At 36.1% G+C, this 27378-nt stretch overlaps 1 long non-coding RNA gene across 1 annotated transcript; it reads right to left on the bottom strand.

Moving 5' to 3' along the window:
* Positions 1 to 39: 39 nt before the first annotated feature.
* On the bottom strand, positions 40 to 27124 carry LOC123001862 (uncharacterized). The gene is made up of 7 exons (XR_006411161.2): positions 24759 to 27124; positions 24596 to 24652; positions 19465 to 19510; positions 14337 to 14381; positions 10957 to 12928; positions 9801 to 9931; positions 40 to 105 (listed from the first exon to the last, which is right to left on the bottom strand). It is a non-coding gene; the product is annotated as an uncharacterized LOC123001862 (long non-coding RNA).
* Positions 27125 to 27378: the final 254 nt, after the last annotated feature.

Below are 27378 nucleotides of genomic sequence, written 5' to 3'. Positions count from 1 at the left end.
AAGGCATTCCATGGTAAGATTTTGTGCTGAAAGAGTACCTTGCCATTCATTCTTTTGGAGTTCATGTTTTTCATGGACTGCTCTTGCAGAAGTTACTTCTATAACCTGTAATAAGAAAGGAAGACAAAAAGACCTATTTCACAAAGCAGAAATGGATCACAAGTCCCATGTTCCCACAGGGACCATCAAGATATGTGTCAGGAACCAGACACAACTGCTTTAACACAACTCACAGAAGTTTAAAATATTACAACCAGTCCCCATCGTTAGAATTTGCTCTTTTTTGCAGATTTCTGATTTGTCCTTGTCCTTGTGTTCAGGCTTTTAGCCTAACGGCATTTACAAAAAATTCACGTTCCTTGGAAGGCTTATGAATTCAGATTTCCTCTATAGGCAGTAGCAATGATTCATTCATAACAAGAGTGTTGCTAACTTGTTCAATAGGAGACCAGTCTTTGGGGAAAAAAACAACAGCTAGGAGATTTTCATCTGAACAGGAGGTCACTTTAAAATTCAATTTAGTGACACCCTTGTGGGTTTTCCCTGGCACCTAGAATATATGGACTAATAATTGGGAACAGCTGCTTGTCTTGACTGGAACCACTCTATTTAAATAGCTCCAAGATTACACCCTTGGCCTCTGCTTCTTTATATACTTTGGAAATAAACTACTGTGGATGCCCAAATGTATTCAGACAATGGAAGAAATGATTTATGAAGACTGACCACATCCAGAACTGCAAGCCTCATTCATTTCCCTGGTTCAATCATCACCACCCATACAAAGGAGAGGGAAGAAAATGACGAGGTCACACAGTTACTTATTCCCAGGAGTCACCCTGAATAAAAGTTACCCTCAGATTGAAGCACTTTTTCATGACCCTCACTCTAAGACACAGTTGTTGCATTTGACTCCACGAAACACCTAACTTAATGTCAAGTTTATTCAATCTGACACTCCCAGAGTATTTATTGCTAGTGTGCCCCAAGTGGACTCCTAAACAGTTAATAAAATTCCTGTAGAATATGAGATTTACATATTTTAACTGGACACTTTAAAGGATACTTCAGTTTTCTTCCCATTTGGGCAACTTTTGTCCAGTTTTTTTTTTCTTTTGAATCATTGATTCCATGAAGATTTATTACATGTTTATTCTAAGCCAAGTGCTCATCCCTCAAAATGGTCTGAGCTAAATTTGTTCATGCCAAACACACTTGTAATCTTTCTTTTCCAATGTAAATATCCAACAATAAAAAAAGTAATAAAATATAGCAATGACATATCCACTTGGCAAAACATTATGGGCCTATTCACAGATAATGATTGCATCTATAGGATTACGAAGAAATTGGGGAAATTAAAATGATATTGTTAAAAGAAGCAAAACTGAACAGACCCATGGTGGTAATCATGCAAAATTATGCACAGACAAAAGAAAAGAATCAAAATGAAATATGCTACATTCTGAATCTCTCCATAAATATTCCAAAAAACCAGAGAGATCAACAAGATGAGCCAGTAAAACCACTTGAACCCATACCTATAGCACAACCATGAGACAGAAAATACTCAAAGTCTATATAAATAGGTAAATAAATGACCCAGTTCAGAAGAGCCAGTTCACAAAAAAGGAAAGGAAAGCAGGGGCCTAGGTATGGAAAAACAGATACAACAACCCAGAGAAGGAGAATGTCTCCCCTAAATGGGAAAATAGTAAATACAGGTATGAGACATGGTAGATTAAGGTGCAGGTAACTGATGAATCAAAAGGAGGGAACTTCAAAGTCTGCAAGAACAAGGGTGGAAATCTTGGGAAGCACTGGTTCTGGAGGAAAAGCAAAGAGCAACCTTCAGATATTTGGTGTTTAAGAAAAATAAGAACTGGAAATTCAGAGTATTTCAAAAATAAGAGAATCACAAAATCAGAAGACATACTACCTTCCCCCCTCAGAGCGGGGACAATTTTTAGTAAACTGTAAATTATAAACAAACAGAAAAGGAAGCTCTTGAATTACAACATCTCATAAGCTACCTAAATCTTCATCTCCTCACCTTGTCTACCTGTACAGTTATTGCTCGCCCAGGAAAATAAATCATTTCAAAATGAAGAGTAAATGGCACAATATTCATACAAAGTAACTATAAGAAGAAAATATATGAAAATCAGAACCTTTTAGCTGATGAATATGCTCCCTCCCCAAACAGTAACAAACCAGAAGAAAATGCCAACACCCCAATCTGAATTAAATATTCTTAAACAAACATTTGGAATATGGAAGAAAAAAACAGCCTGACTCAGAAATTTTGAAACTCAAAACATAAGTGGGTAAAAATTAGCAATGAAATTGAAGAAAAGACAAAATTATTTTAGAAATTATGACTAAATTACAATACGTCCAGGAAAGGCAAAAAAACAAACAAAAGAATGAAAACAAAATTACAAAATATGTAACATATACCAAGAATGAGAGAAAGTGATTGAGGTAGAAGACAATTTAAAAATTCAATGTGTATCAGAGAGGGAGACAAACCATCGGAGAATCTTAACTATAAGAAACAAACTGAGGGTTGCTGGGGGGAGGTGGGTGGGAGGAGGGGTAATTGGGTAATGGACATTAAGCAGGGCACGTGATGTGGTGAGCACTGGGTGTTATACGCAACTGATGGATTGTTGAACACTACATCTGTAATTACTGATGTCCTATAGGTTGGCTAATTGAATTTAAACTAAAAAAAAGGTGAAGAAAATAAAGAATTAAAAATTTTTAAAAATGAAAAAAAAAATTCAATTTATAGGGGTGCCTGGGTGGCTCAGTCAGTTGAGCATCCAACTCTTGATTTCTGCTCAGTCATGATCTCAGGGTCATGAGATTGAGCCCCATATCAGGTTCTGTGCTTGGCAGGGAGTCTGCTTGAGATTCTCTCCCTCTGCCCCTCCCCCCTACTCCTGTGCTCTCTCTCTAAAACAAATAAAATAAAATCTTTTAAAAAATAAAAAAATTAAAGATTCAATGCATGAACAATCGGCATCACTGAAAAATTAAAAACAAAATAATGGAATCAAACCAATATTTAAAACTATAATCCAAGAAAACTTCCCAGAGATAAAGACTTACATTTACATCGTCATTTACATTATGAAATGGTCCACTGTGTATCTAGTAAGACTGACAGAATGGTTCAGTTCAAGACATATCCTATTAAGACTATTAGATTTTTAAAGAAAAAGAAAGAAAAAAAAATCCTGGGCCTCAAAGCAAAAGGATCAACTCACTTACAAAGAAAAGAAAATCAGTTTGGCATCAGATTTCTCAATAGCAATAGTATAAAGCAAGACAACATTGGGTCTGCAACTTCAAGAGATTTGAGAAAAGAAGGAATGAACCAAGATCAAGTAGATAAAACATAAGGATATAGAAGACATAAACAAAACAGTAGTGTAGATTTAGTGTATATTTCTTGATCTTTCCACTTTCATACACTATATGTGAAACATTCACACAATTTGATCAAGTGTTAATTCACAAAGAAAGCCTCAATAAATTTCATAAAGGGAATTTAAAAAACACATTCTCTCATTACAATTCAATAAAAATATAAATTAATAACAAATTTGTTAAAACTCAATGGCCTTTCCATTTGGAAATTTACAACCTTTCTTTTTATTGAGATATAGTTGACATACAACATTGTGTAAGTTTAAGGTATACAACATATTGATTTGGTAACATTTGTATTGCAGCACAGATGTCATTTTAGTGTTTGCTAATACTTCCATCATGTCACATAATTACAATTTCTTCTGGTGTGTGGAACAATAAAGATCTAGTCTCTTAGAAAGTTTAATGTTTATAATACAGTTCTGTTGTCTATAATCAGTACCGTGTGTATTAGGTCTCCAGGACTTACTTACCTACTAGTTGTTAAGTACGTACTCTTAAACAACATCTCTCTCATTCTCATCCCTCCCAGCCCCTGGCAACCACTACTTTACTCTCTGCTTTTAAGGTTACATTTTTACATTGCACAAGATATTACACAGTATTTTTCTTTCTCTCTCTGACTTATCTCAGTATAATCTCCTCAAGCTCCATCTATCTTGTTACAAGTGGCAGAATTTCCTTTTTTCTCATGGCCAAATAGTATTCCATTGTATATAAATACCACATTTTCTTTGTGCATTTATCCATTGATGGACACTTAAGTTGTTTTTATATCTCGGTTATTGTGAAAAATGCTGCAATAAACATGAGAGTGCATATGTCTCTTTGGTGACCTGTTTTCATTTCCTTTGGATAAATATCTAGAAGTGGAGTTGCTAAATTGACCATATGGTAGTTATATTTTTAATTTTTTGAGTAGCCTCCATACTGATCTTCATAGTGGCTGAACCAGTCTATAATCCCACCAACAGTGTACAATGGTCTCCTTTTTTCCACATCTTTGCCAACACTTATCTCTTGTCTTCTGGATGGTAGGCTTTCTTATAGGTGTGAGGTGATATCACATCTTTGGTTTTGATTTGCATTTCCCTAATGATTAGTAATATTGAGCAACTTTACAGTACCTGTTGACTATCTGATGTTTTCTTTGGAAAAATATCTATGTAGTTCTTCTGTCCATTTTTTAGTCACATTGTTTGGATTTTTGTTATTGAGTTATATGAGTCCTTTTATAAAGTTTGGGTATTAACCCCTTACCTGATACATGGTTTGCAAAACTTTTCTCCCATTCTGTAGGTTGCCTTTCCATTTTGTTGTTTCTTTTGTTGTATGAAGATTTAAAGTTTGATGTGATCCCACTTGTTGATTTTTTCTTTTGTTGTTTGTGCTTTTGGTGTCATATGCAAAAAATGATTGTCAAGAACCAATGACAAGGAGCTTCTTCCCTGTGCTTTCATCTAGGATCTTTATGGTTTCAGGTCTTATGTTTAATCTCTGACCAATTCAAGTTAATTTTGTGGGTGGTGTAAGGTAGGGGCCCGATGTCACTTTTCTGTACATGGTTATACAGTTTTCTCTACACCATTTTTTGAAGAGACTGTTCTTTCCCCCACTGGATGTTCCTTGCTGCCTTTTCAAATATAAGTTGACTGTATATGTGGAACTTTAATTCTGGTCTTTTTATTCTGTTCCATTGTCTATGTTTATACCAGTACCATACTGTTTTAATTACCATAGTTTGGTAGTATAGTTTGAAATCAGGAAGTGTGATGTCTCCAGTTTTTTTTTTGGTTCTTTCTCATAATTGCTTAAGCTATTTGGCTATTTGAGGGTCTTTTGTGACTCCACAGAAATTTTAGGACTTTTTTTTTCTATTTCTATGGAAAATGCCATTGGAATTTTGATAGAGATTGAATCTATAGATGGCTTTGGGTACTGTGGACACTTTTTAAAAAAGCTTTCATTTATTCATTTGAGAGAGAGAGTGTGGAGAGAGAGAGGGAGAAGCCCAATGTGGGGCTCAATCCAGAACTCTGGGATCATCACCTGAGCCAAAGGCAGACACTTATCCAGCTGAGCCACCCAAGCACCCCTGGACATTTCAACAATATTAACGTCCAATCCATGAACACAGTATGTTCTTCCATTTGTGTCTTAACTTCTTTCAGCAAAATCTTGTCATTTTCATCGCACAAATCTTTCACTTCCTTGGTAAATTTATTCCTAGTTAGTTTATTGTTCTTGATGTTGTTGTGAATGGGACAGTTTTCTTTGTTTCTTTTTTTTCAGATGTTTTGTTTTTAGTGTATAGAAAAATAACTGATTTCTATGTATTGACTTTATATTCTCCAACTTTACTGAATTCATTGATTAGATCCAACAGTTTTTAGTTGAATCTGGGGTTTTCAATATATAAGATCACGTCATCAGGAAATAGCAATAATTTTACTTCTTCCTTTCCAATTTTGATCCCTTTTATTTCTTTGTCTTGCCTGATTGCTCTAGCTAGGATTTCCAGCACCGTATTGAATAAGAGTGGAGAGAGTGGGCACCCTTGTCCTGTTTCTGGTCTTAGAGGAAAAGCTTTCAATTTTTCTACAGTGAGTATAATGTTAGCTGTTTGTCACATATGGCCTTTATTATGTTGAGATATGTTCCTTTTATAGCCAATCTGTTGAGGGTTTTTATCATGAAGACATGTTGTATTTTGTCAAATGCTTTTTCTGCATCTATTGAGATGATCAGATAACTTTTATCTTTCATTCTATTAATGTGGTGTATCATAGTTACAGATTTGCATATGCTGAACCATCCTTGCATTCCAGGGATAAATCCCACTTTGTCATGTTGTATAATCCTTTTAATGAGTTCTTGAATTTGGTTTGCTAATTTTTTATTGAGAATTTTTGCATCTACTATGTTCATCAGGGATATTGGTCTATAGTTTTCTTGTAGTGTCCTTATCTGGCTTTGGTATCAGTATAATCTGGCCTCATAAAAAGAGTTTTGGAAGTCTTACTTCCTCTTTAATTTTTTGGCAGAGTTCAAGATGGATTGGTATTAATTCTTTCTTAAATGTTTGATAGAATTTGCCTGTGAAGCCACCTGGTCCTGGGGTTTTCTGAGTTAGGAGGTTTTTTATTACTGATTTAATCTCCTTACTTATATTGGTGTTCCAACTTGCTATTTCTTCCTGGTTCAGTCTTAGTAGGTTGTAATGATTCTAGTAAATTATCCATTTCTTCTAGATTTTCTAATTTATTGGCATATAGTTCATAGTCTCTTATAAGCCTATGTATTTCTGTAGTATCAGTTATTATTTATCTTTTATTTCTGATTTTATTTATTTGTCTCTTTTTTCCCTAGTTTCACTAAGAGCTTGTCAATTTATCTTTTTGAAAAACCAGCTCTTCGTTTCATTGACCTTGTCTGCTGTTTTTTTCTGGTCTCTTTTCCATTTATTTCTACTTTGATATTTATTACTTCCTTCCTTCTGCTAACTTTGGGCTTAATTTGCCCTTCTTCTTCTAGTTCTTTGAGGTGTAAAGTTATTTGAAAACTTTCTCATTTTTTTTTCATTTAATATATACATTTATCACTATAAACTTTCCTCTTAGTACTGCTTTTGCAGTGTCCCATAGATTTTAAGTTGTGTTTCTATTTTCATTTGTTTTGAGATATTTTAAATTTTCATTTTGGTTTCTTTTTGGACCCATTGGTTATTCAGGAGTGTGTTGTTTAGTTTCCACATATTTGCAGATTTTCCAGCTTTCCTCATGTTATTAATTTCTAGTTTCATACTATTGTGCTTGGAAAAGATATTTGGAATGATTTCAATCTTCTTAAATTTGCTAAGACTTGCATTGTGTCTTATCATTTATCTATTCTTGAGAATGTTCCATTTGTACTTGAGAAGAATGTGTATTCTGCTGCTGTGGAATGGAATGTTATATAGATGTCTGTTAGCTCCACTTAGTCTAAATGTATGGTTCAATCCTATTGTTTCCTTATTGATTTTTGCCTTGATAATCCATCCAGTGTTGAAAGTGGGGTATTGAAGTCCCTGCTATTATTGTATTGTTGTCTATTTCTCCTTTTATATCTGTTAGTATTTGCTTAATATATTTAGATGCACCAATGTTGGGTGCACATATATTTATAATTATTATATCTTCCTGATGGATTAATCCTTTATTATTATTATATAATGATGTTTTTTCTTGTCTCTTGTTATTGTTTTTGCTTAAAATCTGATATAAGTATAGCTACCCCCACTTTCTTTTGGTTTCCACTTGCTTGGGACATCTTTTTCCATCCCTTTGAGACTATGTGTGTCCTTAAATCTGAAATAGGATATCTGTTAATATAATTGACCATATTACTAGATCTAAGAAGAAGCTTTTATAACTGTTTTTTTAGATGCAGAAAGGTGTTTGAAAAAAATCTAACCCATCCCTAATGAAAATAACCAATTTAATAGGAATTGAAGGATATTTCCTTATAAATTTTACACATACACACATTATATGCACATATATAATACCAATTCATAAATACATACATATACATAATCAGTTCTGAAGACAATAGCTCATGGGAAACACTAAAGGAATATTCACCAATGTGAAGAACAACTATTTATCATTGTATTGGAGGTATTCATTGATGCAATTAGACAAGAGAAAGACAGAACTCAAGAATTAGAAAGGATGTAAAACAATTTTTATTTTCTGATAAATAATATATGTGGACAGCCCAAATAAATCAGTGACTAACTCAACCAATAGAGAATTCAATAAAATAGCTAGTCATAAAATTAACATATAAAAACTGATAGAATATATACTACTGATATATATACAGACATATATATATACATATTTATATATATAATATGTATATATATGTATACACCTACATATACATAGTTATATATGTAATATCTATATACATATATACACATGCAGTTAGAAGCCATAACAAAGGAGAAAAACCTCATGTACAATAACAACAAAAAATAATATATTTCAGAATAAACTTAAAAAGAAATGTGCCAAAGCTTTACGAGAAAAAATTTAAAACGCTTAAAATTATTTTTAAATAATTTTTTTATTTTAAAAATTTAAAATTTTACTTATTTTTATTATTTTTTTTAAAATTGTGCAAAACCCTTTTTAAATAAATGGAAAGATGTCTCATGCCAGAAGGAAAAGAGTGCTCAGAAGCTGCTGGGACATCAAAAGGACTCATGGGCTCATTTGAAGGGACTATCAATGGCCAAACTTGGAGGCATCAAAACAAATAATGATGATAATTATAAAACACTGAATAAAAAGAATATGACTCCATGGTGAAACTGAGAAGTGGATAGGAGTGAGAGAGGAATTGAAAGATTCTTTACAGAAGAATGCTAACAATGTAGCAGGAATCAATGTAGATGGAATCAGTGTAGAAGGAATAATAGAATTTTAAATACCACTATTTTGCAACCACTAATGTAATAATTCAGGCAAAGATCATCAGTGGATGTTAAAACCATTGAGTAAAAATTCTGAGAGGAACAGGACATTCACAGTCTCAACATATCACCCCACAGATTATTTATTAATTATGAAGGTAAAGAATATCTTCATGATGAAGGAATCTGGCAGACACCTTCTTAACCAAATGATTTCAATTTAGCATCATCATTAATGTGACAAACTAATATTTGACTCCTGACAGATGAGTCAAACAGGAAGTCATGTCATTCTTGATGTTTTTGCCAAAAATACTTAATCTGAATGGGATCATTAGGAAACAATCAGACATATTCAAATTGAAGGCCATTTTACAAAACAACCAACCTGGACATCTGAAAAATGCCAGTAGCATTTTCTTTTTAAAAAAACAGCAAAAGGACTATTCCAGATTAAAGAAGACCTAAAGAGGTAGGACAATTAAAATACAATACATGATTATTGATCATATCATGGTTAAAAAGATCTATAAAATTATTGGGACAACTGGGGAAATTTGGATTATAATTATATATTATTAGGTCAAACTACTTCATCAGTGTCTAATTTTGAGTGTGATAATGGTATTGGGGTTAAACAGGAGAGATGTCTTTATTTTTAGGTGATAATGTGGTAAAGTATTTTGGGGTGAAACATGACATTTTCAACTTTAGAATGGTTCAGAGAAATAAAAAATGGCAAAATGTTAACAATAAGTAAATCTGGGTAATGGAAATATGAGTGTTTATTATACTATTCTTTCAGCTTTCTTGTGGGTTTGACATTTTTTCAAAATAAAAAAAATTATGGAAAAAGAAAAATAGACAAAACTAGAAGAGAAACCATGCTAACAATTACCTGAGGAGGAAAGATGGAGAAGGGCCAGGCAGGGGGCAGGGTGACTTCTGTGGGGGATTTCTGGTGTGCTGGCAATGTTTCCTTTCTTGATGTTGGTTACACAGGGGTGTTCACTTTGTGAAAACTCAGAGCTGTAAACATACAATTTAACTTTTCTGTGTGAGTCACACTTCAATAAAAAGTGTTGTTGTTGTTGTTGTTTTCTTAAAGGCAATAGTCATTAGGCTAAGGAGATTACTTATTTTCTTTTCTACGTTTTTTTCAAAATTTTAGTTAAATAATTAACTTTTATTATTCAAATGCTTATGAATTTTTTTAGTTTAAATCTTCTTTCTCCTCTTCAGATATGCAGGAAAATATGGATAATCTAAAGTATAACAAGGTGTCCAGGTACTATTTCCTGTCATTCAGGGAAGGGTTGATGTAAGTGCTTACCAAAAGGTAATTCGCTACATTTATGTGTACACCTTGTGTCTTGGTCCATCTGCGCTGCTGTAACAGAATGCCACAGACTGGGTGCCTTGTAAACAACAAACATTTTCTCACCAATCTGGAGCCTGGAAGTCCAAGTTCAAGGCACTAGCAAATTCAGTGTCTGGTGAGAGCTTGCTTCCTGGTTTATAGATAGTACTTTCTAGCTGTAACCTCACATGATGGAAGGGGAAAAGGAGTTTCTCAGGCACTAATCCCATTCATGAGGGCTCTGCATTCATGACCTAATCTCCTCCCAAGGGCCCCATTCCTAATATCATTACTTAAGGGGTTAAGATTTCAACATATGAATTGGGGGGGTGGACACAAACACTCTATCTGTAGCACCTTGTGACAAGAGAGGCTTGCATTCTAAAAATTTTCCTTTGGAGCTAAATGACCATTACTGCATGGTGATTAAACTATAGCTTATTGAAAAACTGTTTAGAATATTTGGTAGAAGTGATTATCGCACGTGAGCATTTGCTTTTCTACAAACTCTGTTTTCAGAGTAATGATCTGTCATACCTAGGAATCTGTGGACAAAGACATCAGGTTAGCACCAGCACCAGGACCTGCTGTTCTTCCTTCCAAACTTGAGCAAAAGTATTTATAACATTTATTTATAATAAAATCAGAGTAATAAATACATCTTTACCTTATTTTCACTCATTTCAGAACTGACCTTGTAATGGCAGACTGAAGAAATAAGGTCTACATTTTCACATATCTGCAGGATAAAAATGAGAAGATGAATAAAAACAGTGTTTCTCTCTAAGTAAGTATGTCTGTCCAGAGAAGAGTGTCACTGTTTGGAAGGGTGGAAATGCCAGTCGTTTTGTTTTGTTTTAGATTCCGAGATACATGCTGACTTAATTGATTTGATAGGGAAAAAAGTAGCCCAAGAACTTCTAAAGGAGAACAAACAGCCAAAATTGGGCAATGCCCTTGTATTATAGAAATAACAGATGAGTGAGACCTAAATAGGTCATTCTCAATATCCTCTAGAGTTCCCTGGGTATTCTTACTTCTCTGAACACATTTTTATAAAATTATAAACTTACCTATTTTCAAAACTTTATTAAATTAAAAGCATTTTAATCTTTTCAGGAACGAAACAAAAAACGATTAAGAGGATAATTCGTTTCTTAATGGATGCAATTTAAAACCTTGGCAGTCTCTTTTCATGTAAACATTCCTCTGCTCTGAGCTCAGGGGGTCTGGGGGTGAAGCAGAGGGACACACACAGACTCCAAAGAGAAAGCTGGTCTTTTCTAATGGAGGCCACATCAACATAGCCCTTGCTAAACAAAGTCTAGTATTCTACTTCAAGGCAGCACAGAACCTGGGTGCGCTCTTAGTCTGTATTCCTCTGTGTGCTCGAGCCCCAAACAAGTCACTGGTTGCCCGTTGGCTTCCTACTCTCCATACGGCAGAGAAAAATGAGAGAAGAGTGGTGAGGACGTGGGAGGGGAAGCTTCCAAAATTCATCTGATGAAGGACACCAGCTGGAGCAATTACTGTCAGTTGTTGGCTCTGCCCTTCTGAAGGAGATGCAGCACATTCACAAGCAAAAACTTCATCTCTGGAGACACTCTTACCTCCAAAGGAGAGAGGCAAATTAGACACTGCCTCCCTTTTCCAGCAAAACATCATTTCCCTTAAAAGAACACAGTGTTGACCCTCCCATGGAAATTGATAGAAATGCTCAGCCAAACATCGGGCAGGAAAGGAAACCCTCTTGAAAAATCACGTTGTCCATTCCTTGTATCTGGTTAAGATCGAACCAAAGTCACTCGGAGTTAGCACTTTATAGCCTAAAATTTTAAATATCCATAGAAGGAAATGGATTCCTCTTTGTCCACAAAGTTCTAAGGATAAAGAAATGTATTTTTCTCTTTCTATGTAAATTGCATTCTCCTAAGTTCTTGAAAGAAATGGAGAAACTTCTTGTAATATTCCAGAGACTCATCCCTCATACATAGAAGCTATTTAGTTCCAACTCAGATGAACCTTCTTCAGGTTGGATCATCTTCAATCCTTTATCATTTCCTCATCTGCATTACATTTCATCATGTAAAGATGTATTCCTGAATACATCCAGCATACATATATAATGCAGCCATGCTTTGCAAGGCCCTGGTTCACATGTCATACAAAATTAATTCAAGTAAGCCTGTCACCTATCTAGGAGTCAGAATGGTAGTTACCTTTGAGGGGTGAGTGACTAGAAGAGGTTGTACAGAGGTGCTGATATTGTTCTGTTTCTTGATCTGGGAACTGGTCACATGAGTATTCTCTTTGTGATAATTCATCACACCATGTTGTTTTGATTTTTTGTACTTCTCTTTACGTGTGTTACTACGATAATAAATTGTTAATAAAATGTTTGCAAAAACCTAAAGAAACAAAATCATGTCCCCTACTGACTAGGAGCTTAACAGCCACCAGCTCCTCATGTATCAGATGCAAATCTTACCTTCTCCTATTTCTCAGGGTTGTTGTAAAAAGAATTGAGATAATGTTGAGAATGAGCTGTGTAAAATGAGAGAATATATAAATGGTTGTTGGTGTTGTTCTTGCCAATGATGAGCTTCTCAAAGGGCCATGTTCATAATTTTGCGGGACCAGACTATGTCCATGTAATATATTTACAGCTGTATACGTAGACAAAAGCAGAAGGAATACATGATTTACACATTGTTATACCACAGTTGGAACTCCTATTTCTCAACCCTTCTCTAGCCCACAATCCCAAGATAGATTATTTTGCAACTAATTACTTGCAGATGTGAAATCATTTCCAGTGTTATGAAAATAGCAGAATGGATCCTGGAATGGGCAGCGCTGAGGATGGAGTGGACAACATAACAAAATCGTTGTTATTCTCGGCTTGAGGCCTTATTTTGTGGCTCACGGTTCTGTCTCCTGGTATTCTACTAGGGACAAATTCGAAACTGTATCTATCTCATTAAAAACAAATCCAGATTGTGTGTTTTTTTTTTAATTATTCACATTCTCAGTACCAGAAACTGAAAATATAACTTTAGCCCTTCCATTGTTCTCAAATAGTTTTTAGCTTCAGTCAACTGAAAATACGACAAATTCTTCAAGAAAAATGAGACAGAAGGGGCATTAAATTACTTCAAACTAGAAGGAAGCGGAAGGAAAATAATGAAGCCCTTCTAAAGCAATAAGCGGAAAGAGGGAAACTCTGCTAGAAAGAGCTAATGGCAGGGGATTTTTGTCTCTCTCCATCTCTCTTTCTGCAAAATATCTAGCCAATGTTAACTACTGCTAGAATAGAATGGCACCATTATTGCTTTAAGCAATCATTAAGAAAGGAAAGAAGTTTCTTTTGAATTTCAAGGGTGAAGGACAGGGCTTGAAAAACACATTCCTCACAAGTGGGAAAAGAACAAAGGTAGAAGGAAAATGTTTGCTTGAGACACCACGGGACCAAGTTCTCCTTGCAGGAGCAGAATCTATCTGACAACAAATAATCCATGTAAAGGCTTAATTTGTTGGGGGAGGGGGGTCAAAACTCAGTGGGGGCTGAAATCAATACATCATGAGCCCCCTGAATTGTCGATTAATTCATGTCTCAGTTGGCTGATGCAGGTCTTCAAGTAAATACTTAAAATCAAATACACAGGTACTATAAATTTCTCAGTTCTAGAGAATACCTTTCTGTTGCACCTGAGAACATCTCTCTATTGCTTTAATACATTGCAAACAACTTCACTTATAAATAATTATTGAATGTTCCAAAATGAAAAAGAAAAAAGCCATTTACCTGCAGTGGAAGAAGAAACCCCTTCTTGCTTTCCAAGAAGAGAAAAAGCAATAACTCCAAAGTTCAGAGGTAAGAATTACTTTGAACTGGAATTCTATCAGCAGGAAAAATATTATTCACTGAAAATGTGTCAATCAAGAACACTTTCTCTAAGAATCATTAAAAGATATCTTCTAGGAAAATAAAAAAAATTCAAAATACAATTCCAATAAAAGAGGAAAATATGGACTATGAGAAAAGCAATAAATAAATAAATTAGAAAAACTCACAGGTAAAGCTGAAAATTCTTTTTTCCTTTTCCTGGTCATTCCCATCTGCAATGAAAATCCCTACTGTCAGTTCTTCCAGATTTTAAAAAACATCTTGCTTCAGAGTAATTCAAATTAGATAGAATTGATTATTTTGAGAGTGACATTCATTGTTTTCCTCTTTTTCATCTGCCTAAAGTTTTCCATAATAGAAACATCTCCTCTTGAAAGAGACACAGACTGGGCAAAAATAATTTTTTAAATCTATGTTGATGTTTAAAACAGATACATTTAAAACAAAATTATTCAGAAGGATTAAAAATAATGAGATGAACAATAATATACCAGATAAATGCTTTCAAAAAAGAACTGGATGTAAAATATTAGTATTTCAAAAATACAACTCAAAATGAAAATATTACTGGGTAATATTGGATAATATTATGGAGGTTCCTCAAAAAATTAAAAATAGAATTACCATATGATCCAGTAATTCCACTACAGGGTATTTACCAAAGAAAATGAAAACACTAATTCAAAAAGCTATATGCACCCTTATGTTTATTGTAGCATTTACAACAGCCAAGATACGGAAGCACTCCAAGTATCCATCAATAGATGAATGGATAAAGATACACACACACACACACACACACACACACACACACACACACAGAAGAATGTTACTCAGCCATAAAAAAGAATGAGATCTTGCCATCTGCAATGACATGGATGAACCTAGAGGGTATGATGGCAAGTAAAATAAAACAGACAGAAAAGAACAAATACCATATGATTTCATTCATATGTGGAATTTAAGCAAACAAATAAACAAACAAAGAAAAAAATTACAGAGAAAAAAAATCAGACTTTTAAAAACAGAGAACAAACTGGTGGTTGCCAGAGAGGAGGTGGGAGGGGGGTATGAAATAGATAAAGGGGATTAAGAGTACACTTATCAAGATGAGCACGGGGTAATGTATAAAATAGTTGAATCACTATACTGCACACCTGAAACTAATATAACACTGTATGTTAATTATACTTTAACTAAAAAAATCAAAATATTAAACATGACAAAGGGAGAATGCATTCACAAAAGGTAGAAACCTTTTAAGGAATCTTTATGTACCTAAATAGTAATATATACAGTAAAAATTGTTACAAGAATAAGGAGATATTAACAAATCCAATGTCACAGTGAAAAACTTTAGGCTAATCAACAGATCACAGAAGGGAATCATAAGTAAGACTCTACAGAGTATTTTCCAAAAAAATGATGATGCAATGGTCCTCAAGGAAAAAAATTCCATAAATTCTAAAAAGTAAAAATCATAGCATTTACTCTCTAATCACAATATAATAAAACAAGAAAGTAAGAGTCAAAAGATAACCCCCCAAAATTCCCTTCGCTTAGATTTTAATAATTCCTTTTAAATAACTGGATATAAGAGGAAATCAAACCTCAAATATCAGACTATTTTCAGTGTGGCATATCAAAAGTTATGGGATGCACCAATTGGTACTCAGAGAATATTTTACCATCACAATGACATGTACTAGAAAATAAGAAATACTGAAAACAAAAGAACTAACCATTCAGCTAAAAGAAGGAAGTAAAAGAACAAAATAAATCTATAGAAAACAGAGTAAGTAAATTTCATCTCATCCCATTGTCTCTTTTTCTCAGTCTGATCTCTCCTTTGGGTGTTGTTTTATTTCAGAAACCATGTTTTGTTTTTGTCTTGTTTGTTTTTAAACCTATTGCTGGAGCTCTATCATCCTTTGAAAAATTTCTTCCAGAATCTGCAGTAGATAGTTTTTTTGGACTTCAAGATATTGTTCCCTTTACCTCATTTTATAGTTTTTTCTCACCAGCCTACATTGGAGTTTTTAAAATGTTCTATTCTTTATAGGGAGCATTATCTAAACTCAGTATTTGCCAATATCCAGTAAAACACTGAATTCCCATAGCTCTGCGTACTACTCCCTTGACTTCTGGTCAGATCTATATGTAGGTTGATATGAATTTCTCACTGCCCAATTCCATACAACCAGTGGGGGCTCAGCAAGTATGGCTCTGTCATACTCTGAAGTGGCAGTTTTTTCTTGCCCTATTGCTGAGACTCTGAATTGGGGATGGGAAATACCTGATCCATGTAGTATGACCAGAATCCACTCCTGTGCCCAAGACAGATATCACTAATAAATAATCATAGCTGTCCCAGTAAGCTTACTCTCAACCTTGGACTTTTTCTGAATACAAATTCTCCATGTACTATTCGTTATCTGTCAAGAACTGTCATAAAAGATGAAACCTATTTTTCTACCCTGCTGCAAATCAATGGAGCACATACAAACTCCTATCTCTGATATACACTCCACTTGGACAATGCCCTGATGGGGGCTCTGGCATCACTGCCACCCTAGGCTTGGCTTCTCTGTAGCTGACTTTCTTCCCCAGCCCCCTCCCCTCTAGAAATTTCCCTCCCAAAACCCAATAAATATGTAGCTCAGAGGTAAAAATAACATGTCAAGTTGTTATTGTTGTTGTTTTTATAATCTTACAGGCCTTTTGGATACCCTTAGTGACCCTAACTTGGGTCATAACCTAAAGTTGGACCCGATAATCAGTACTTAATTTCTGGCAGATTTCCAGTCATCTGCATGTTAAATTCAGTCTGGAATGATCTAAACTTAAATTACATTGTCTGTGCTCTTTCAAAAATAAAGTGTCTTTATCATAGCTAACTAATACCTATACTTTGAGCATTTTAGACCAAAAAAAAAGTATATACAGACCAATAATCTTACAATGAATTTAGTTTCCTATTTATACTTCCTCAGTGTCAATTGTTATAGGAGATAGTTAAGAGAAAAGCGCCTTATAGACTCTCCTATAATTGGATACTTAGTAGTGACTTTAAGAAATTCACCTCAGGAAGGAAGACCCTGGAGTCTGTTGAAGCACACAGGATTTTTCCAGAAAGAAGCAACAGAAACACAATGTAAACTGATTAAAGCAAAACAGGGGTGGGAAGGGTTACAGTAAGAACACAGGGGTGCTCATAGACAGGAAGAGCAGCAGCTGCATGGACTAGGCTAGTCTGAGGGCCTTGGGGGACTAGAACCAGGCAGGGCCTGAACCTGGTAGGCCTCTCTCCAGTCTTCATTTTGGTTTGGCTCAGCTCTGGGCTTGTCTTGGGCATACAGGCTTTCTCCAAACAGTAAGATAAGCCTCCAGTGTTTCTAACTTCAACAACCCAAAACAGAAAGACCTTCTCCATCAGCTTGTCCCAGTTACAACTATCCCAGGGAAAGTCTTCGGTTGGCCTAACTCGACCTTTGGGCCTATATGTCAACTGTCAGCTGGAGATACTGGCCAAAGGGGTAAGGTACTCTGACAGTCCAGGTCTGGATCCTGTGCTCACCTCTGAGGTTCAGACACATAATCTGTGACCAGAGAGGGATGGAGTGGGTGAAAAGGCATGCAGGGCATCTAAAAGCCACAGCTCCCACAAACCCGTATGACATCTTCACACGCATTACAGCATCTAATTCTGAGTATAGCATTTAATGGAAGGAAAGGGAAGGACACTGGGTATCTGATGCCTTAGAAGACAGAGTCACTAAAAGTAGGGAGGTAGCAGTGATGAGGCCAAGGACACCAAAGGAAAATGTCACCCATGCCACATTTTTTCTCAGAGTCAGCTCTGGCCCCTAAATCCATCAGTGGAGAAAAGCAATCAATCGCACACACCTGTGCCCCATTTCTGACACGACAGTGAGTGTGTGAGGAGTCCACCGTGTCATCTTTAACCCAGTACACAGGACTAAACCTGTGGCTGAAAAACCTTTTCTTGAGGTCATCATTTAGTCAAACTGTGGAGCCAGATCATCCTACCTTCGCCTGACAGGTTTCAAATCCTGCCCAGGTCCTGCCTCAGCTTTTATTTCCAGCCTACCCTCTAAAAACAAGTATCATGTATTTATACATTATCATCAACTTAGAGTTTCTCAAATAGTGCCTTGTAGGTTTGGGTTTTTGGTTTTGGGGTTTTTTTTTTTTTTTTTTTTTTTTGGCTGTTTCCTACAAACATGCACTGAATCTGTTTTACTTGACACAGCCAGCACTGGACAGAAACACACACCTCAGGTAACAGCTCTGATGTAAGATATTGCTGACACTGGAAGCATCTGACAGGTGTCAGTGGAAAAGTCTGGAAATGCTCTTTTGTGATTCTTAATATGTCAGGAAATATGCAAAGCATTTTACATCTAATAATCCTCACAACAGTCATGTGAATAAGTATTATCATCTCTGTTTCACAGAGAAGGAAAGTGAGGTTCAGAGAGGTTAATAGTATCCAGACGCCAGGCTGCCCCACTGCAGAGTCCAAGAAAGGACTCCCCCGCCCCCCAAGCTCATCCACCACCTCCCCGACCTACTACATCACAAGACAAAAGCTTGTAGGCTCTACTGGGTCTCGATCTCCTTCTCAGCAAAGCACTTTAGCAAAAACTGACCCACCTCTTGACTGAAACACAGGCACTTCTGGGCAAGGGGTGGGGGGGGGGGACTTGGGAGACATGGGGCCTGCAGGCTTTCATTTGTGGGCCCACATGGGACACCTGGTGGGGAAGGTGTTTGTGCAGCTTTTGAGGTGGGGTGGTCAGGCGCCTGGATATCAGGGGAAGGCTATGTAGTGCTTGTGATTCCCACGACTCCTGTAAAGTCGACTCAATTTCGAAGGAGCTGTGACACTAGTGGCAGCTGCCATTTTCACAAGTTCAGGAAGGACTCTGAGAGATGGCGCTGGCAAAGGTTATGGAAGAGTGGGTAGGAAAATGGCTCTGATGCCCAACTGACAAACTCCAGTTCACATGGAGAGAAGGTAGTCTACAGGCAAGAAGTCTCTCTTTTATTGACCTCAAAACCACATATCCCAAGATAATTGTATGAACACGGTTTTTACTAGAGGAAAATAAATAATTTTTCCTCACAACACTGCAGTTAAACTTGTTAAGTGTATTCAAAGGATACTACAAGTATTCCTTTATTACTTCATGAGGAAGGTATTCCAAAGATCTTGGGAAGATACTAGTAAAACCCATAAAAGTAACACAATTAATATATTTCAGTATTTACCTGGTAAAGAGCTCCTCCCTTAATCCCTATCTCAATATTTTCAAACCTGGAAAAAAAAAAAGTTAACTTTACCAACCTCACAACGCAAAACAACTGTTCATGTTATTCATGAGTCCCCAGCTTTCAATTAATACAACTTTTCCTGAGAAACATTTCCAAAATGCAGCCCCCTAAAGTATATCTGGCAGTTTTCTAGAAAGAAAAGTGATTTTTTAAAGTTTTTTCCCAAGTCTTTCTTTAAGTCTTAAAAAAAAAAACTATATAAAACGGTCTTCTAGTAAGATCAGTGACTATATTTGTACTTTGCCTTAAGAAAAAAAATAATCAAATCAAATCAGAAGTAACAGGTGAAGAGAAACAAATTCCCTGTAAAGACAATGAGTGCTTCGAGGACCAGCATGCAAATGGCTCCTCAGGGACTCAGTATTCAGTCAGTGGCTTCCCCCATACAAAAGGCTTTCATGCACAGGCCTTGTTTGGTTTGATCCATCCAACTTTGAACCACCTGATTGGGCCACATAAGTGCTTTAGGAGGATTAGACTGCCCACTACTCACCCACTTAAAAGGTTTCAATGATCCACTGTCACAAACCAAAGAAATCCTTCCTTACTGCTAAAAGGAAAACATTGTCTTAACAGCCTCTACACATCCCCCTCATTCAAGTTCACCTCCAAAGAAACCGCAAATAAGTTCAATACTTTTATTAACATCTGTCTGCATTTCCACTGTGTGCATGTGTGTGTTTTAATAAAGAGTACTTGAGGGCAGAAGTGTGGCCTTTTTGTTAGTTGTATGTGTTAAAGCTAACACACAAAGGACCCTAATTAATTATTTTCCTTTACTGTCATGGATTGACTGGAGTGATGGGAGAGGAAGTGCTGTGGCCTGGAGTCTGGAGATGGGCAGTGGTAGTTTTCAGGGTTTTTTTGTTTTGTTTTTTTTTTTTTTTGTTTTGAGAAACAGAGAGAGAGAGAACACATGTGTGCCCACCAGCAGGGAAGGGAGTGAGAGGCAGAGGGGGAGGGAGAGAGAGAATCTTAAGCAGGCTCCATGTGCAGGCTCCATCTCACAACCCTGAGATCATGACCTGAGCCGAAATCAAGGCTCAGGTGCTTAACCTACTGAGCCACCCAGGCACCTCAAGTAGTTCTGAAGCCCAACACCTAAGTTCAAATTGGTCATTCTGTGACAGGAAAATTCAGGCACAGGCAAATCCAAAGGGAGGACAAGGCAGAGAAGCAAATCAAGCCAGAACAAATGAAGAAGCCACAGGAGCACCCAAGGGTGGTGAGTGATTACTCTGAAGAGGAGGGGTTGCCAGGCAGGATCAAAAAGATACAGGGTGGGAAGGAGGGTTCGCTGGGAGGATGAATGCCGAGCAGGTAAGGCACAAGAGGCTCTGGCCTCCATGTCTGTCTAACCTTGTTGCTCATTTACAAACAGAAAATAATGTTCAAAAAAACCTTTCCATTCATGTTATGATTCTGAAATAAATGGAAAGCAGCTTTCACTTTCTTCTCCATGGCATCAGCAAAATCATGAGTAATGAACATTTCTCGGGGTTTCTGCTGCTTCTTCTTCGAATAAACTGCTGAGCAAAGGGTTAATAATCACCCAAAAGAGGAATATTTGGTGAGTGCCAAGAAATACAGCAACAGAACGGACTCACCCTCCAAAAGGATAGTAAAGGAAATACTAAAGAAAACCCACTTTCTTATTTGAGCACCTACTGCCTTCTCCTTAATGTCATATTTCATTACAGTCCTGGCATACCAGTTTGGCCAGCAAACAATTTCTTCTCTACAGTTTCCAGCCTAATTTGTAGGCAAATCTCTTCTTTCCCTCAACGTGAAATACAATACATTTCTGCAATAAGAGGGAATTTATTCCATCTATGCCCCAATTAGTGGCTGTGATTCCCCATCTCAGTTCCCTACTTGCTCATTGGAACATTCCCAAGAGGGTACAACCTCTGTCTCCAGGACCCCTTTAATAATCTTCATCATTGGAACACCAAGCTGGGAAAACTGATGAGAATCGGGATGGCACCCGTAGTGTGGAGTAAGTCATGGTTGAGTTCTTCTGCACAAACCACGTGCTTCCACATCAGATCCAGTGTTTCCTTACCATCTGAAATTACATCAAGCTGGGATTTGGTTTGAATTAAAAGGGAGGGATCTTTGGGGGTGGGGGAGGGCCCCTGAATTGGTGCTGGAAGAGTTAGGGCCACCTGCTGGGAGTCTTTGAATATTGGACTCTTACGACCAAGTTGCCTCTCTACAGGCTCAGCGAACAAAGCCCCAACCCTGCTTAGCCCATTCCTCCATGGCAGAGCCTGCAAAAGGAGATGAGGATGCAAGGACCAATAGGCCACAATTCCGGGGGGAGGACAATTCACCCTTCAGAGAGAGAGGGCAGGCACCAAAAGCTTCCCAGAGAAGGGGACACTTGAGCTGAGCCCCAAAAGATGAAGGTGATAGGAGAGGAATGTCCAAAGAAAGGCAGAGCCACTGGAATGGATTGTTAATGGGATAAATATCACAGTGCTTCAGGGCCTTGTCTGTCTGCCTCCCTCTGAGGAGTCCAGCCTCACTGTGCTTTTCTCCCTCTGTGGACCTGCCACATCCACCTTATCTTCTTCCTTCTAACCCCCAGGGCTCTGCCTTCTCCCAGGCAGCTGCCACTCTCTCTTCTATGTCAGGGCCACACTCACTTCCTCAGAGAAGCATTTCCGACTTTCCAACCACATGAAGTCCCTGTCTTTATAACAGAGCAGTCATTTTACAGTTCCTGTGGGATTCTTCAATTGAAGTCCATTTCCTCCACTTGGCTAACCCCTTGAGGGCAGGGACTTTCAGTCCTCCTATTGCATCCCCACCACTAAACATAGTGCTCATAGATACTTTGTGGGATGGACGATGGAATGATCGAAAGGATGAATAAATGAATGAGCCCACAAGGCAGAGAACCATATGCCCAGGAAGTGTGAGTGCTGTGCGGCCAGAGGGAAGGGTGTGTGGTGGGTAGAGGATGCCAGGCGAGAAACCAGAGAATGCTGTGAAGGAACCTGGGTTCACCAAAGCTGTGAACCTGGGTTCACATGGTCAAAGCTGAGACTGAAAGCTGTGGGGATCCACTGAAAAAGAGGAGGAGAGCGGCTGCCTGAAAAACACAACACAGAAAAGACCCAAAATGTGCTTAAGTATTTGGGTCTTAAAGAGCCAGTGAGAAGAGAGTTGGATCTCTGACACACGGGTGGGAAATGCTGTGGTTTAGTAATCCAATTGAGTTTGCTCAAAAGGCAATAAATGCAATTTGCTGTGAACCGTAATTATATATGAATTTTATTTTTTCCTCCAAAAATTTCCCCAGAAGAATCAATTATACTCTGATTTTAAAAAACAAAACAGCATTTGAACTTGTGCACATTAAAGTTCTCTTATCTAGCTTTCTCACCTTATTTATCTTTTGTTCTATTTCAATTTGGATTAAATCCTCACATGTGTGCAAATTAAATGGATTTACTTTTGTTACACTGCTTGAAGCAGTTTTCACATAGATCTGTTTTGCTTTGCTTATGTCTCAACCATACCCTTTCTGTGTGTTTTAATCATTATTTGGCAAGGGATTTTCAGATGTAATTAAAAGCAGCTAATCACATCAAAAATTTACATGGAAAGTTTTATAAACCTGTGCCACATTACCCCCCAAAATGTAAATAGTATCAATATGAGAGCTGCACTAGGTTTCACAAATAAGACTATGAACTGTATAAAAGGTCTTGAAATATAAACTGTTGAACAGAGAAGGCCCAAATCTGAAATTAGTCTTTTAAAGTCTTCTAAATATTTACACAGCAATAAAATACAGAGGAGCTTTAGAGGAATTCAGAGGTAAGCACAGTAGCAAGTGTAATTGTTGATGTTTAATTTGCTGATAATGTAAGAAAGATTGTGTTTATTCAAGGGAGATTCATTGAATACATGGTTTTACAGAAATGTAATTTTAACATTAAATAAGGATATGTCACCTTGGTAGACTGACCTGTGAGGTTTAAGTACCTTGTTTCTAATAACGTTTAAAGACTGTGTATCTTAAAATATGTGAGAGGGGAAGAAACAAAATAGTATTGTTTGAGCTTCTACTTATGTGGCAAACAAGCATCATACCAAAAGATTTATATATTTTAGCTCAGCTCAGTCTGCATAACTGGCTGAGGTAGGCATTTTTTATTCTCTTTACATATGCTAAGAACTGAGTTTCAGAAATTTGTTGAGACTTGTTTCATGGTCACATGGCCAACCGAAGTGGATATTCTATGGGCACTTAAAAATCACGTGTATTCTGTCATTGTTAGATGTGTTTAAAAAAAAAAGGATTACTGAAATCTCTAAATTGTAACTATAGATCAATCTTTTTTTAGCTGTCAGCTTTTGCTTGTGTTTTGAGGCTGTTTTTGGATGTACATGCATTTAAGATTGTTATGTCTTCTTAATGTATTGCTCTTTTATTTTTATCATCCTTTTATTCTGACAATCTGTTTTGAAGTCTACTTTCTCTGATATTTATATAGTTACTCCAGCTTATATATGACTAATGTTAGCATGGTATATATTTTTCCTCCTTTTATTTTTAACCTAACTGTCCCTCTATATTAAAATTTTGATTCTGTAAACTGCATTTATTTAGATCTTGCTTTTTTATCCAGTCTGAAAAACATCACACTGAATGTAATTATCAGTGTGGTTGGATACAAGTCTACCATCTGGCTATTTGTGTTCTATTTTTCCTAGATTTTGATTCTTTAACTTTTCTTTCTCTTTTGGAGTATTTTTTAGTATTCTATTTTATGTCTTATGTTGCCTTCTATACCTATTTATTTATTTGTTTGTTTTAGTGCTTGCTCTGGGGTTTACTACATATAACACATCACAGCCTACCATCAAATATTATCGTATCATTTTATGTGTTACACAAGAAGCTTACAACAGTATACTTTCAATTCTCCTTCTATCCTTGGCACTAATGTATACTTTATTTCTACATAGTAATAAATATTGAAATATGTTATTTTTGCTACATACATCTATTTTAAATGAATAAAATGAGGAACAAGTTTTATCTATTTACCTGCATGTTTACTATTTCTGGCTCTCTTCATATCTTTGTGTAGATCTGAGTTTCCATCTGGGTAGTAAATACCAAAATGTGTTATTTTTGCTACATCCAATTTTCTTTCAAATGAAAAAAATTGAGGGAAAGGTTATTTATGTATATAAGTATTTATATTTACCTGCATATTTATTATTTCTGGCACTCTTCATTCCTTTGTGTAGATCTGAGTTTCCATCTGGAATTATTTTCCTTCAGCCTGAAGAACTTTTAAAATATTTATTGTAATGTATATCTGCTGACAATGAACTATGAACTCTTTTGGTTGGTTGGTAGGAAAATATTTTTATCTTGTTTGTTTTTGAGGGACATTTTTACTGGATAGAGAATTCTCAGCTGACAGTTATTTTTCTGGCATATTAAAGATGACATTCCATTGTCTTCTGGTTTGCACTGTTTCCACAGAGAAGTCAGCAGTTCTCTTGTCTTTGTTTTCCTATATGAAATGTATCTTTTTCACTGGCTGCTTTTAAAATTCCCTCTTCATCACTGGTTTTCAGCAAATTGATTATGGCATGCTGTGGTATGATCTTCTTTATATTTTGTTTGGCATTTATTAGCTTCTTAGGTTAGTAGTTTACAGTTTTCATCAAACTTGGAAAAAATTTACCCATTATGTCTTTAAATATTTTTTCCCCCTCCTCACCCTCCAACCACCAACTTCCTTCAGGAACTCAAGATATATGTAGTTTAAAAAGTCCTTGATATTTTCACATAGATCATGGAGGGTCTGTTTATTTTATTTTCAGACTTTTTTCTTTCTGAACTTTGGTTTGAGTAGTATTTATTGCTAGGTCTTCAAGTTAATTCATCTTATATTTTGCAGTGTCCAATTTGCTGTCAAGCCTACCCGGTGTATTTTCTATTTCATATACTGTATTTTTCTCTAGAAGTTCCATTTGATTTTTAAAAATATTTTCCCTTTCTCTTCTCATTTGATTTTTAGGTGCCATTGGTGACAGATATAAAAATTATTCCAAACCATGGGAAAATGTTTCCTAAAATCAAGTTGACCATTTCAATAGTAGTTGTATAGTGGAAATGGAAGAGTCACCTTATGAATGTCCAAATGGAGGCTGACCTCTATATCAGTAGTGATACATTGGCAATATAAATAAGGGGGAAAAAAACAGAGAATCAGTAGGCATAATGATAGATAGTAGACAGGTTTTTTAGTCAGACAGACCTGAATTTATACCCTTAATTCCACCATTTATGTAACTTTGGGCAAATTCCTTAACAGCTTCCTCACCTGAACAATAGAAAAAATAACTTCTTAGTATGGCTGTTAAGATTACAAGCTATATGAAGAGAACTCAGTGTCTGGTACATAGTACAAACTCAATAAAGGCTCATTCTCATTATTTTATTATTATTTATAAACTTGTACAAAAACTTTTCATATCATCCCCAGAAAGAATTTTTATTCTTCTTGTCTTATATCTAAACCATTTGTCTAGACTTTAAGCCCATATAGAATAGGAACCAAGTTACTATATTTGTGCTGTTTCAGGTAATAACCATTACCTGAAAAATGTTTTAAAAAAAACCCACAAAGCCATCTTTCTTTAACAGATTAGTTGGGCACTTGTTACTTTGCAATGGATTGCTGAGAAAATCCCCTCTCAATAAATAAGCATCTCATTATTGGTGTCAGTGAAGCCTAGCAACACATCTATCAAGAGTGCTGATTAAGAAATACAATTATGGCAGGGCACATTTCCTCAGCCAGGATAGTTTCTGCTATTGATGTTTTAATTGTTGAAATGGGACCTGTACCAAACCAGATGTGTTCTCATCTGGGCACTCACTGAGCTAGATTCCTCTTTAATCAGGATGACTCTATACCCAGTTTGCTTAGAACTATTCCAACTTATGCCTCTCGTCCCAGAATAATTATTAATAGTGACTCCTTTCACTCCCTATCTAGACAAAAGATAATCAGTCATATGGTTACTCTATCTATAATTATCATTTACCAACTACATTCTGCAACACATTTGGTAGATGGTTGGTAGATGGCATAAGTACTATTGTGCTATTGTACTCTTATAGGTGACCAAGGGTTAAGACCTATATTAACATCTGGAATGTGAGAAATACCACCTGGTGAAACAAATTACATATAAGCCAAGCTCACTGTGAATTTAGAGAAAACACATTGCAAGTTAATTAGAAAATGAAAGAGGAGAACTAGATTTCAACTGTACTGCCAAACAGAATGCTTATAGGATGAGGAGATACAGATGGGATTGTTAGATCAGAAAGTTAATATTTGCAAAAATTTCTGTCCGCTATTAATCTTTGGCTACAAATGTGGCTACTGTATGATAATTCTCAAGGGTTGAGGGTGGATGTGAGGGAGGTAGTTGGTGGGAGAAGAAGAAATCAAAATCTAAAGAAAGGGTAGGTATACATAATTAGATAAGGCATAGTCAATATAGTATAACATATAATTTTATATTCAAAGAACAAAAATACCCCTTGTTTTCTTAAACCAAGGAAAGTAAAATTTAACCAAAAGCTTTACTGCCAAAGCTATACAGGGATTTGCAAATTGGGACACATCTCTCAAGGACTGATATTTATCAGAATCTTGAGGGAGATGAGGTACATGAGGTTTTTGTTTTTATGGTGGCATAAATTATACAACCAGAAGAGTATATAAAACCTATAAAAATAGGGGTTTTAAAATAATGAAATGGATAAAAGATGTGCTCATTAACCAGCTCAAGAAATAA

The sequence above is a fragment of the Ursus arctos genome, unplaced genomic scaffold, assembly GCF_023065955.2.
Source record: "Ursus arctos isolate Adak ecotype North America unplaced genomic scaffold, UrsArc2.0 scaffold_3, whole genome shotgun sequence".
Taxonomy (NCBI): Eukaryota; Metazoa; Chordata; class Mammalia; order Carnivora; family Ursidae; genus Ursus; species Ursus arctos.
This window is presented reverse-complemented; position numbering and strand designations above follow the sequence as displayed.